Genomic DNA, 14,876 nt, shown 5'->3' on the forward strand with positions numbered 1-14,876 from the left:
ATATGGGGCACAGGCATTTGTGACAAGGGCTGAATGTTACACTGTACTGAAATTGTGAATGATTATTCTAATATAAGTTAGGTGGCGGGATAATATATTGAGCTATTGGTGTGGGTTTTGTTTTTCCTGTATCTTATTTCTTCTTTCCAAGCTGGAAGCTAGCCTTGCCTCAGGGAGGTTTGGCTTGGGGGCTGAATTCAGAAGTTGTTTGCACAGACTCTCTGTTTGTTTTTTTTTTTTTTTTGAGACAAGAGTCTCGCTCTGTCACCCAGGCTGAAGTGCAATGGCGCAATCTCGGCTCAGTGCAACCCCCTCCTCCTGGGTTAAAGCGATTTTCCTGCCTCAGCCTCTGAAGCAGCTGGGATTACAGGCGTGTGCCACCACGCTCGGCTAATTTTTGTATTTTTAGTAGAGATGGGGTTTCGCCATGTTGGCCAGGCTGGTCTTGAACTCCTGACCTCAGGTGATCCGCCCACCTCAGCCTCCCAAAGTGCTGGGATTATAGGCCTGAGCCACTGCGCCTGGCCTGACAATCTGTTTTATGTTTTCTGGAAGCCTGAAGCCTGGGGAAGGATTGATTGGTGGCCCCCAGGCATCGCGGATGGGAATGTGCTCCCTGTGACAGTCCCGTGGCAGTTGCCAGTGTGGCAGGACTTCTGTGGAGCGGTTTTGTGGTGTCTCTCAGAAGGTCAGAGCCTTGGCCTAGGCTTCTCAGCTTCAGCAAGATTCCTGTGTGTCAGCTTGGAAAGGAAGCGGCCACAAGCCCTTCCCTGGAGGTGCATGCAGGCTGGAGCCCCGGGGATTTCCACAGCGGTCTTGGTCTCAGGAGAAGAGTGGGCCTGTCCCTGTTTTCCAGGTACCCTGTAACCTCCTGGATTTTCACATATTTCCAGGGAAGGGGAGCCTGCTCCATCCTGTTACTACAAATCTAATTTTCATGCCAGGCTCGAGGGTGAGGGCATCAAGGCTGAGGTAACTTGAAATAAAGAAAAAAAGGGGCCAGGCGTGGTGGCTCATGCCTGTAATCCCAGCACTTTGGAAGGCCAAGGTGGGCGGATCATGAGGTCAAGAGATCAAGTCCATCCTGGCCAACGTGGTGAAACACCATCTCTACTAAAAACACAAAAATTAGCTGGGCGTGGTGGCACCCGCCTGTAGTCCCAGCTACTCGGGAGGCTGAGGCAGGAGAATCGCTTGAACCCAAGGAGGCAGAGGTTGCAGTGAGCCGCGATTGCGCTGCTGCACTCCAGCCTGGTGACAGAGCAATACTCTGTCTCAAAAAAATAAAAAAAGAAAAAGAAAAAAAGGACTATGACAAGTCTCGCCCACCTGCGTTTCGGTAGTAAGATTCATACTGCACCACAATTAGAATAACATTCAAGGTGAACCTTAAGGTCGTGCTCCCCGTGGCCTTCCCTGCCAGAATGCTCTCGAGTGAGAGAGAAGGGGAGGATGTCACCGTACAGTTCCAGGGACATTGCCTATGGCGTTCCCTCGGGAGTGTGCTGCGACAGGAACCACCTGTCCTGAATCACTGCTGACACAGGATTGGACATCGCTGCCTCGAAGGATGGGGGAGAGATATGTAAGATCTTGCTGCGATTCCTCAGTGGGGTCCACCTCATCATGAATGACAATGCCACCTTGTCCCACAACCATGACACCTGTTGCCAGAGGGGAAGAGCGACCTGTGAACACAGGCCCTGTTCCTGCCAGGCTGTGTGGGAGCAAGCAGGGGACTCAGGAGAGTGAGCAAACAGAATCTATTCTAGGAGATTCCAAAACCACCTGAGCAATGAGTCTTCTCCCAACATGAAGAAGCTTGAACGCCTTACTCATCACAGCAGCTGGCCCAGCCCTGCCCTGCCCTGCCCAGCCCAGTGCCTCGGGAAGAATCAGCAAGCTCTGCCTGCGCCTGTGGTTTTGGTCCTGTCCCGCCTTGACTTGTCCTGGTGGAGGGCGAGACCTAGAAGCTCCACTCCTGGGAATGACAGCTGGCGTGGAGGTACTAGTTTCAGCACTCTGCCATGGCTTAGGCCGTCAGCACGAGCAGATGCCCCATTAGGGTGGGCCTGAGAACTGAGAACGGGGACTGTAATCTGCTATTTCTGTCCATTTGTTGTTGACCCAGGTAACCAGGAAATATGGGAAGCAGGCAGATTCTGGTTGTTTCCACAGGACTTGAGACTTAACCAGACAACTAACTCTCCTGAGTGTTCCCTCTTGGGTGGCCACGCCACAGTTCACCCCGTAGTCTGTGGTAGACTCAGCATTAGACACAGTGCTGGTGCTTAAGAAAAGTTTCCATGGACAGGCAGTGTGCTTACTGAGTGCCAACTGTGTGCAAGGCATCATCCCAGGTACTGAAGAGGATACCAGGACAAAGTGTCCTGTCTTCAGGGAGCTGTCAGTCAAGTGGATCAAAAGACACATGCCTCTGTGATCTATAACCCAGTGGATCATAAGGCACATGCCTGTGTTTTGTTTGACCCTCAGGGGAACAAAAGTGTTTTTTGTTTGACCCTCAGGGTTTTGAAGCTTTATTCCAACATTTAAAAATTGGCTACCATCTATATGGAAAAAAAGGCAGTGTGTGCTTGTTTATGTGTATGTTTGTAGGGTGTGTGTGTGTGTAAGGCAGCGCTGCAGAAGAACCCGGCCACAGTGATGGCCTCTTCAAATAGGGAATCGGGGAGCAGGAATGGGTGAGAGACTTGTTGCAATGTTTTATAATTTTTTTAAATGTAAAATGTAATAACTTTACAAATAAAAAAGGATTGGGGAATTCACATAAAAATCCAGGTATTTGGCTATTCTTGACAATGCAGAAGCTCTAGCAGGACTGGGAACATTTCGTCTGGAAATGGGTTGGGGGAGGTCAGCATTAAAGGATTTTCAGCTGAGAGGGGGCATCAGGTTTGTATTTTAGAAAGTATTTTAGCAGCAGAGTGGAGGAGCACTGCTTGAGGGCGAAGTCAGGGGCGGGTAGACCAGAGAGACGCATCTGCTGCTGTCATCCAGGGAGGGGTGGGGAGGGCCTGAACCGGACAGTGGCAGGGGACATTAGTGTAAGAGAACCAACAGGTAGGTAACCAATTTGGGGGAGAGTGGAAAAGGTCAAGTGAACTGCCAGGTTCTGCAAGGCAGACCACAGTAAGGGCTACAGGATTTTTAAATTAATGGGAGGGGAAAAGGGGGCTCAGGAGATTTCTGGGGGTCTGAACCGGTGACAGCAGAAATGCTAAAGGAATACATCTCCTGAAATGTAAGGGAAAACCCACAGAGAAAATGGGCTTTCATGAGTAATTGGCTCCTCTACCCCTTTCCAGGCTCCGAGAGTGTTTCACCCGTTTACCAGAGAAAATGGCCTCCGGAGACTGCAACGTGAGAGAACTGGAATTTCAGACAGACATTGAATGCATGTGGCTTAAAAGACAAAGAAGCACCAAGTGAAAAGTAGTCGAAATCATATTCCTTCAGGGAATGAATTTTCTTGGATCTGTGTTCATCCTTTATGGCTTTATTAGTCATTGCAAAAGCCCTTTTGGGGTTGCAAAGCTGCCAGCAGGGTGCTGTTCCTGGAGGATTACCTTGAGCAACAAGCCCCCAAAAGCAGCCCAGGTGAGCATGTCAGCAGGGAGGCTGTCCTGGCAACACTGCTGTCCAAGGGGAGAGGCCAACGCCCTACCCCTGAGGTTTGAGGCCAGAGGAAAAGAACCAACCTGGAGATTCTGCAATTCTATTTTCTCTTAAGGTTGCTTTGGCTGTTTAGGGTTTTTCATGAAGGACAGAAACAGGTCCATTCATTGAAGGCAGAAAGAAGTTTTTACTGCCCCTGCACTTGACAATATTTAATTACATTTGCCACTTGAATCAGAGTTGAAAATATCTTCCTTTTTTTCTGTTTGAGAGTCTTGCTGTGCATCCCCCAGGCTGGCTGGAGTGCAGTGGCATGATCTCGGCTCACTGCAACCTCCGCCTCCTGGCTCCTGGGTTCAAGCTATTCTCCTGCCTCACCCTCCTGAGTAGCTAGGACTACAGGAGCACACCACCATGTCCAGCTAGTTTTTGTAGAAATGGGGTTTCATCATGTTGGCCAGGCTGGTCTCAAACTACTGACCTCAAGTGATCTGCCCACCTCAGCCTCCCAAAGTGCTGGGATTATAGGCATGAGCCACCACACCCAGCTGAAAATATCTTCCCTTTGAGACTTGGTGGCCAGCTGTTGATTTCATACTGGCGTGGCCTCAGACAATCTATGATGTAAGAAAGATAGTTAAAGTAAAATCAACCCAGTATTAATTACTTAATAATAACTAATGAACAGTTATGCACCAATAACTCAGCAAATTTAAATCTACACATAAGCCAAACTGAGTAGATACTATCGTCATTCCCAATTTACAGGTGAAGAAATAGAAGCTGAGAAACTAACTTTCCCAGGGGCATATATTTAGTAAACTGGAAAACCCAGGCTTCTACCCGGTGAGTTCAACCACTAGGCTTTAATTGCATTCAGGATCAGAGAAGTCTGTTCTCTGGTAGCTTTAAACTATGAACCCAATACAAAGTGTCTTCAAATTGGGTTGATATATAAATGTTATTTTTGCCACAGTTGAGGCTGCACCGAGGACACACTTCTGGTGATGAATGGCATATGAGGGCGCTGGGCTGAGTGGGTGGGGTGACATCACATCACACCCATGACAAAGAGGGAGCAGGTATTTACTGAAGATGCGGGAGCCCTGGGTCAGGGCAGTAAGCATTCCCACATAAACAACTGTGCAGTCCCACAGGGAGACCAAGAGAATGATGCAGTAGCCTCTGAGGAGTTTTATTTGGTTCATACAGTGTGGGTCTTCCCAGGCTTTATTTTTTTAATATTAAAAAATAGTTGATTTTAATTAAGAAATATTTCAAATACACAGAAAATAATAAAGCAGATACCTAGTATCACTGAGATGAAACAGCTGTTAGTATTTTCCCCTGGCTGGGCGAGGTGGCTCACACCTGTAATCCCAGCGCTTTGGGAGGCCAAAGCAGGAGGATTGCTGGAGCCCAGGAGTTCGAGACCAGCATGGGCAACATAGTGATAACTCATCTTTACTAAAAATTTAAAAAAATAGCCAGGCGTGGTGGCATGGTCCTGTAGTCCCAGCTACTTGGGAGGCTGAGGTGGGAGGATCACTTGAGCCTGGGAGGTCAAGGCTGTAGTGAGCTATAACTGTGCCACTGCACTCCAGCCTGTGCAACAGAGCAAGACCCTGTCTCAAAAAAAAGAAAGAAAGAAAGAAAGAAAGAAAGAAAGAAAGAAATCCCCCTATATGCTTCAGCCCTCTATCTCTTTGAAGAAACATGTTAGAAATACACATAAGGCCAACCCTGTTCCTTACCTGTCTCTGCCCCCAGAGGTAATAACTATCATGTATATCATTCCCATGCAGTTTTTTTTCTTTTTTATTGTGGCATAACTTACCAGTGGTAAGTTGTACAAATTTTAATGATACAGTTTGATGAATTTTTGCTTATGCTATACCTGGATGACGAATTTTTATATGTGTATACACCTAAAACAAAGTAGAGGTCAAGATATTGAACATATCCAGCACCACCTCAGAGAGCTCCTTTGCTTCACATTATTTCAAAAATAAGCAGATGGAGGTGCCAACATTTGAAAGTTTTAAAATCTAGAGATTTAGTGTAAAAATTCAAATTTCTGGCTTCAAGTGAAGTTTTGGAAAATATGACCACATTAAGCTCACATTCTAGCACGGGGACAGAGTGGCAACTGCCCACTGTAGACACAGCATGAGTGCCCCAATTTGCCTATTATGCTGGCCACACCCTGTGGGTATATCCAGCCCGTTGCATTCACTTACAGAACCTGAAAGGTGCCACTCTATTTGTAAAATTTCAAAAGTGCCACAAATAGAAATGTAGAGAACAATTACCTTAGCTATCTTTAGGAAGGCAGAGTTTGAGAAAAAGTGTCCTCCTCCCCACCTGCTAATGACTTAGGAAGCTGCTGACAATGTCATAAAATAAAAAGGAATCAGATTCTCTAGGTCCATGCTACTCAAAGTGTGGTCCTCGAATCAGCAGCATCAGCAGCATCCAGGAGCTTGTTAGAAATGCAGAAAGCTCAGTGCCTTCCCACACACATGTATGAGTTTGCTAGGGCTGCCGTAACTAAGTATCACACACTGGGTGGCTTACACAACAGAAAGGTATTTTCTCACAGTTCTGGAGGCCAGAAGTCCAAGATCAAGGTGTCAGCAGGGTTTGTTTCTTCTGAGGCCTCTCTCCTGGGCTTGTAGATGGCTACCTTCTCCCTATGTCTTCACATGGTCTTCCCTCTGTATCTGTCCTCATCTCCTCTTTTTTTGTTTTTTGAGATGGAGTCTCGCTGTTGTCACTCAGGCTGAAGTGCAGTGGCGTGATCTCAGCTCACTGCAACCTCTGCCTCCCGGGTTCAAACGATTCTCCTGCCTCAGCCTCCTGAGTAGCTGGGATTACAGGCGCCCGCCACCACACCCGGCTAATTTTTGTACTTTTAGTAGAGATGGGGTTTCGTCATGTTGGCCAGGCTGGTCTTGAACTCCTGACCTCAGGTGATCCACCCACCTCGGCCTCCCAAAGTGCTGGGATTACAGCCGTGAGCCACCACGCCCAGCCTCATCTCCTATTCTTATAAGCACACCAGTCCTATTGGATTAGGACCCACTCTTATGACCTCATTTAACCTTAATTACCTCTTTAAGGATCCTGTCTCCAAATACAGTCACATTATGAGGTGGGGGATTATGATTTCAACATATGAATTTTGAGGGGTATGACCAGGCACGGTGGCTCATGTCTGAAATCCCAGCACTTTGGGAGGCCAAGGCGGGCAGATCGCTTGAGCTCAGGAGGTCAAGACCAGCCTGGGCAACATGGCAAAACCCCATCTTTACAAAAATACAAAAAATTAACTGGGCATGGTGGCGTGCATCTATGGTCCCAGCTACTCAGGAGGCTGAGGTGGCAGAATTGCTTGAGCCCAGGAGGTGGAGGTTGCAGTGAGCCGAGATCCTGCCACTGCACTCCAGCCTGGGTAACAGAGCCAGATCCTGTCTCAAAAAGAAAAAAAAAAGAAAGAAAAATGAGGGGTAAACACAGTTTGGCCCATGACACCTACTAAATCAGGATTTATATTTTAACAAGACCCCCAAGGGACTTGTGTGCACATTAAAGTTGGAGAAGGGCCAGGCACTGTGCCTTATGCCTGGAATCTCAGTACTTTGGGAGGCCAAGACAGAAGGATCGCTTGATCCCAGAAGTTCAAGACCAGCCTGGGCAACATAGTGAGACCCCATTTCTGAAAGAAAAAATAAAATTAGCTATGTGTAGTCGTGCATGCCTGTGGTCCCAGCTACTCAGGAGACTGAGGCAGGATAATCACTTGAGCCCAGGAAGCCGAGGCTACAGCGCATCGAGATCGTACCACGGCACTCCAGCCTAGGTGAAAGAGGAAGACCCTGTCTCAAAAAACAAACAAAAAGTTGGAGAAGCTTGGTCCAGGTCTGCTTCCTGGTGACTAAAACACTAGTGGGTCCGACTAGGAATGGGGAGGAGAGAAAGGAGAGGCTGCAATGATTTATTTAGATGAAGTTTCTCTCCAATCCATAGGTCTGAGAGGGTGGAAATACTGGGAAACTTGAGGCCAATTTCCTCCTGAGTGGGAGTCCCTGCTTCTCGTTGCGGAGCAGGGACCCTCTGCACTTTGGGGCATGTGAGCAGGTTAACAGGTACAGATTGATGAACCAAGTGGATATGAATCAGCCCATAGGAGCTAAGAGGAGCCTCCTTCTGAAAATAGGTTGGAATGCTGGAAATGTGGCAGCTTTTAGCAAAAAGCTCATTTTTACCTAATCACCATCTGTAGATTTCCTCTTTTAAGGTGCAAAGCAAGTCTCTTGGATTTCCTGGAATGGGGATCAGGAAGATACTACCCTGCATTCCTCTTCACTCTTCACAAGCCCATTTTCCACCTCTGTCATAGGCCTGATGCTATGGCAACAGTTGCCATAGAGATACTCCTATGCCTGGTTGATGCTAATCCATACCCATAATGGTCAATCATATGGTTTAAACTAGAGATTTTCAAGCCGTGTCTCATAAAACTGTAAGGTGCTTCCAGGGTTTCACAAACATTTTATTCAAATAGCAATTAAATATATGTGTCTTGATGTGTTGCCCAGGCTGGAATGCAGTGGCTATTCACAAGCACTAACATAGCACACTATAGCCTTGTACTCTGGGGCTCAAGCAATCCTCCTACCCCAACCTCCCAAGTAGCCAGGGACTACAGGTGTGTGCCACCATGCCCAGTACAACTAAAAACATTTTAAATTTATTTTTAAATGACAAAGAATGTAAACAACATCAAACCATATTTAATATAGTATTTGAACTAAAATGTGAATACCCAAATTTTGGTCTAACAGGGTAGAGTGATTTGTAGAAGGCTAACCCCTCCTACAGATCATAATTACAAACTCTGGACAAGGTGAAAATAAAAACCTGTTTGATGCCACTGGACAACGACCAGACTAAAGGAAGGGGACTTGTTCCTTGAAAGAAGGAAGACACTCTGGGTGAGATCTACACTTGTATGACTTTCCCCTAAGGGCAGCCATTCTTGAACTTTAGTGTTTATTAGAATCCAAGAGGAAGATAACAGAATCCTGTCTCTACAACATATCGTTTACAATGTTCACTATATAAAAATTATTAGATAGGTGAAGAAAGAAATGTGACCCATAATCAAGAGACATACTAGTCAATAGAAGCAGACTCACAGACAACTCAGATGTCAGAACTGGCAGAGAAGGGCTTTAAAATACCTTTGATAAATGTGTTAAAGAGTCTTTGGAAAAGATACATATACTGGGTAAAGAGATGGGAAATTTAGAAGAGATCAGGAAACTGTAAAAAAGAACTATATGGAAATCCTAGAACTGAAAAACATACTATCTGAAAAGTGAATCTCCTGCTTCACATCCTCACTGCCATTCCAACCTTCTGCCCTGGAGTTAAACATCTATAGTAGTCTTTGGTTATAAATGATAAAGATCTTACTCTAGCTTATGCCAAGGTGGTAAGGTATAGGAGAGAATACCTAATGAAACCGTGGGGAGGGACAGAGTGGCACTGGTTTAGGGTCAGTTGGCCCTAGGAATCCAAATGCTGGGAAGATGCTCTTGTTTCTCTCTTCCTGCCTCTGAGATTTGGCTGTATCCTCTCTCACTGTGAACATTATCCTCTGTGTGGTCAGAGAGATGGCTGGGGTCACCTCTGGGCTCATAGCTTCACAGCTCTGAGAGTAAAGAGGTTCTCTTCCCACAGCACCAGTTAGAAAAGTCCCAAGGAGGGTGTCTGTTATATTCTCTCTATGGACCAATCACAATTGCCAGGGGTGGGAGTATTATTACTATTATTATTGTTATTTGAGGCAGGGTCTCACTCTGTCACCCAGGCTGGAGTGCGGTGGCATGATCTTGGCTCACAGCAATGTCCACCTCCTGGGCTCAAGTGATCCTCCCACCTCAGTCTCCCGAGTAGCTGGGACCACAGGCGCACACCACTGTGCCTGGATAATTTTTGTATTTTGTGTGTGTGTGTGTGGAGACAGGGTTTCAACGTGTTGCCCAGGCTGGTCTGGAACTCTTGGGCTCAAGCAATTCACCTGCCTCGGCCTCCCAAAATGAGCCACTGTGTCTGGACTGAAGTGGGGGTATTATTAATGGCTTGGATCAAATGCCCAACCCCAACCAATCACTATGGTCAGGGAGACAGTTCCTATTTGGTAGGGGGACAATTCTTCAAAAGGAGAGAGTAGCCTATACGTGGTAAATGGGAGAACTACAGCCAAACGTGTGCCTGCTGCTCCATTAGCAGTAAGTGGGAATCCTTCCACGTTATTTGTGTATGTATTAAATAGTGTCTACCTGTGGGGTCCCATCAAAGCAATCCCATGTCAATGATTTGGTTGCAAGTAATTTTGTGGGGCCATGATGTAAAGAAGCATGGTGAGGGATAGAGAAGTGAGACAGGAAAGGGGAGATCCAGTGAAGGTTAGCACTTTAGGCAACCGGGGCTCAATCCCATGGTGACCCTTTGAGAGATGGTAGAGAAGAAACCTCAGAATTGTCCTGCCAAAGGACAAAGAAGTTGGGAAATGTATGCACCAACTCATCCCTCACGGTTGTGGGTTGCTCCTGAGACACAGCTTCCTGAACATACTTCTACAGCCAGAGAAAACCATGACGGGGACACAGGTTCCTGAGGGCAGAGCCCCCACTGGGTAAGGAAACTCTTCTGAAGCCACAGTTCTCTGGGATGGGCTGAGGGGGGATGGGCAGGACACCGCCTAATACATGTCCATAAATCTCTTTACACAAACGGGATTGTGTTACATATTATTAGGTAAAAATCAGTTTTTCAAAACTAAACATGCTTGTTTAAACATGCTATGTGTAAAACTCAAACAAGGCCAGGCATGATGGCTCACGCCTGTAATCCCAGCACTTTGGGAGGCCAAGGTGGGTAGATCACTTGAACCCAAGGGTTCTAGACTAGTCTGAGCAACATGGCGAGACTCCGTTCCTACAAAAAATTTAAAAATTAGCCAGGCATTGTGGCACAAGCCTGTGGTCCCAGCTACTTGGGAGGCTGAGGCGGGAGGATGACCTGAGCTCAAGGAGGTCAACGCTGCAGTGAGGTGTGATTGTACCACTGCACTCCAGCCTGGATTGCAGAGCAAAGCCCTGTCTCAGAAACAAACAAACAAACAAGCAAACACCCTCAAACAACATTACCCACATCCAAAAGTGTTTTAATGCCAGATGGGAACACATGGGTGACAGTAGGACTAATGCACTCATCACAGTTCAACAGTCCTGCAAGAACTAGTCTGCTTGTTACACTTCTCACTGGGGCACTATCTTACTACAGTAATTCCTCACTTAACATCATCAACAGATTCTTAGAAACTGCTACTTCAAGCAGAAGAACAAATAACAAAACCAATTTAACCATAAGCTAATTGATACAAACAGGAGTTAAGTTCCTATGGCAGAGGCCAGGTGCAGTGGCTCATGCCTGTAATCCCAGCATTTTGAGAGGCCGAGGTGGGCGGATTACATGAGGCCAGGAGTTCGAGACCAGCCTGGCCAACATGGTGAAACCACATTTCCACCAAAAAATACAAAAATTAGCCAGGCATGGTGGTGCACACCTGTAATCCCAGCTACTTGAGAGGCTGAGGAACGAGAATCACTTGAACCCAGGAGGCAGAAGTTGCAGTGAGCCGAGATTGTGCCACTGCACTCCAGCCTGGGTGACAGAGTGAGAACCTGTCTCAAAACAAAAAAAAAAAAAAAGAAAAAGAAAAGAAAAGAAAGTTCCTATGGCATATTTCAGATCACAAAAATATCAGCAAGCTTCCAAATGAAGACCAAAACACTTCTAATATTAAACATTGAAATAAATGTGAGCTTTATTTTAAGAAAGATTCATAAAAACAAGTAAGATCATTATTTACTCGAGTTTTCCAGTTCAGGGTCAAGGGTGGCCGGAGCCTGTCTGGGCAGCTCAAGGCACCAAACAAGAATCAGCCCTGGACAGGATGCCATCTCACAGCAGGGCGTACTCTCATACCTACACTCACTCAGACCGCGGCCATGACACACCAAGTCACCTCGCAGGCACATCTGTAAGATGTGAGAGGAAACGGGAGGACCTGGAGAAAACCACACAGATACGGGGAAAGATGCACACTCCACGGACAGTGGCCCTGGCCTGGAATTGATTCATTTCTTCATCAACGTTGTAACCAAATGACATTGAACGAAATGATGTTTTTTAAGGTCCTGCTGTATAGCCATTAGATATGAGTGTCTGAGTAGTTAATGTATATTAATGTAATATTGTCTTCAAGTGGCCTTAAACAATTACCCTGAAAACTAAAGATGGCTTTCTCTGGGTGAGAAATTGGACATTTAAGAAGAAAATGTAATGATGGGTATGATGAGTTTGATCAAGAACAAAATAGCAAATATCTCTACCTCGGGCCAGCTCTTCAAAATATCAGTCTCAGTGACAATAGCTTATGAAGCAATGTTCCAGAAATGCTCGTGCAAAGCCACTCAAAGAGAAGAGAATGATGATATTGAATTGTTCCACCTTTTTTTTTCTTATTGCCTGGCCTCTGTGAACCTCTGTGTAAGTCACTTTTCATGGCAATAAAAATTACTCAAGTCCTCAATGTTTTGTGTAGTAAAATATGCAAATTAGTTTTATACACGCTGCCAAGTTGCAGTGCCATTTTAGACTAAACACAATGGAGCATCGAAACAAGGCTTTCTGTTTCTATCCATGGAAAATGAACAGCTTAATATTTTTAAAAATATATATGTAAAGAAGCCTGGGATGAAAATGCACTTAGAGTGCTGTGCAAAAATAACACATTGCACATGAAGGAGAAGAAAATACTACTAAGAAAAACCTTAGGAAACCTCAAACTATTATTGTTATTATTATATATATAATTTTTTTTATAGACAGGGTCTTGCTGTGTCACCCAGCCTGGAGTACATGGCACAATCATAGCTCACTGCAGCCTGGAACTCCTGGGCTCAAGTGATCCTCCTGCTTCAGCCTCCCGAGCAGCTAGGACCACAGGTGTGCACCACCATGCCCAGCCAATTTTTCTATTTTTTGTAGCGGTGAGGTCTCTCTGTGTTCCATAGGCTTGAAGCTATTATTAAGAGGACTCAATAGTCTCAGGGCAATAAGAACATTGAATGAGCATGCTGTTGTGAAAGAGCAACAAGAACCACTGCCTGATCATTCAGCCCAGAGAAGAATACGCAAATGCACAAATCTCACTGGAAATGCAAGCTCCCCGAGAGTGGGGTTCTGGTCTACCATATTCACAGACTAGGCATTTAATAGTTGTTGAGTGAATGAACGATTCCAACTTGATGATTGAAGATTCATGTTCAATCTTTACAATTCAGAAAAAGCAGAGAACAACTAGTACTTATTTTCGTAAAGAATAATAATAATAATGGCTAACATCTACTGAGGATTCCTCATGTGCCTACACTGTGTTGACCATTTGGCATGATTACCTCATGTTCACCTGGCAGTCAGCCCATAAGGGAAGTTTTATTATCTTCATTTTATAGACAAGAGACTGAAGTTTAGAAAGTTTAAACAACTTGCCAAGATAGCAGGAATTCAAACCCAGACAGTCTGAAGCCAGAGCCCACACGTTTCCCCACTCTACTCTCCTGCCACTATGCATTCACAAAAGCTATTAAGAAGAAGATGTTTTTTACCACACCCTGAAATGTTGGCAAAAATGTAGTGGTGATGTTCAAATGGTGAGAAAAGAAGGAGGGAAGAAAGTAAGGGAGTAGTGACTTCTCTTTAGTTGTGCCTGTGCCAAGCAGGGTTAAAGCACATTGTATAATACACACATTAAGCATTAGCCATTGTGAAAGAAGATTACATTTTAAAATGCATTGGATATGGCATTTCAATGATGCTGAGGTGCAGTCTTCACACTGCAGACCCTTCAGGTGTTTTAGGGTTATTGTAATATTAATAATATGGGCAGCGAGATCCACAATTAACTTTACTTTTCAGGCCAAACCAACATGCTGGTATGGCCATTTCAAATGAGGAAAGAAATTACTATAAGAAATTATTCACTATCTGGTTTAAAAAATACCCTTTTATTAGCTAAGTTTTTCTACTATTTAAATGAGTTAAATTTAAATTGAATGCTTCAGCTGATAGTTTTACAAACCGAAGCCAGCCAAAGTTGCAGTATTGAAATTTTATTGTATTAACAACTTAAGTTAAAATGTTGGTGACAAAATCAAAGCTAAGTCTGGACTCCGTATTATTTTTATTTTCTTTTTAATTTTCTTCTGCAGATGTTGACTTCTTTTTTTTGGAGACAGGGTCTTGCTGCGTCACCCAGGCTCGATTGCAGTGGGACCATCACGACTCACTGCACCCCCACCTCCCGGACTCAAGGGATCCTCCCAGCTCAGCCTCCCTAGTAGCTGGGACTACAGGCATGCACCACCACGCCTGGCTAATTTTTGTATTTTTTGTAAAGACGGGACTTCACCATGTTGCCTAGGGTGGTCTTGAACTCCTGGACTCAAGCAATCCACCCACCTTGGCCTCCCAAAGTGCTGAGGTTACAGGCGTGAGCCACTGCGACCGACTGGATTCCATATTAAAAAGTAATAATTCTGATTTGAAATTTTGCAAGCTATCTGACACATTATAACTCTAAGATACCCAATTTTTAAAATGGCATAATTGGATGTCTCATAAGGCAACAAAGTATATCTGAAAGGTATTTTTTCCCTAAACAATGAAGGTAAAAACTAGCAGAGGGAATCCTTCATTGACTCCCTTGAAATGGAATCAATGTGAGAATGTGAGCAGTTGTTAGACATTATTACTAATAAAACTCTGAAAGAGAAAATTTTTATTACTATTTTTTCAAGCTTCTGTATAAGTTCAATGTCGAGTGTCAGAAGACTGCAAAGCAAGTTGCTTAAAGATTCTTGCTATTTGCAAGGACTTTTGTGGGAGTCCACTTCCTTGATGCTGTGAACCTAAAATAGAATATGGAAATTAACTGCTGACACTAACATAAAACTGACATCCATAACCACCCACTTCGGATTTCTACACTTACAAAATTGTTCCCACCAATTGATTTTATATTTTTATTAATAATAAATTATTTTAAAATTATGAATATTTCAAACACTTCGTAGTACAGATAGCAATACAAAAAATAA

The 14,876-nt window shown here is 44.8% G+C and overlaps 1 protein-coding gene across 2 annotated transcripts in view; it reads left to right on the forward strand.

The window, feature by feature from the left end:
- STN1 (STN1 subunit of CST complex) overlaps nt 1-14,876 on the forward strand; it is a 67,758-nt gene that overhangs the window by 44,546 nt on the left and 8,336 nt on the right. Inside the window, exon 11 of one of the 2 annotated variants that reach the window (XM_030807419.1) lies at nt 3,330-3,923. The exons of the other annotated variant lie outside the window; for it this stretch is intronic. The gene's annotated coding sequence lies outside the window, so the exon portion shown is untranslated. Of the gene's footprint in view, nt 1-3,329; nt 3,924-14,876 lie in introns of those variants that run through there. 2 annotated transcript variants of the gene reach the window in all.

This window comes from Nomascus leucogenys, chromosome 3 (genome assembly GCF_006542625.1).
Source record: "Nomascus leucogenys isolate Asia chromosome 3, Asia_NLE_v1, whole genome shotgun sequence".
Classification (NCBI taxonomy): domain Eukaryota; kingdom Metazoa; phylum Chordata; class Mammalia; order Primates; family Hylobatidae; genus Nomascus; species Nomascus leucogenys.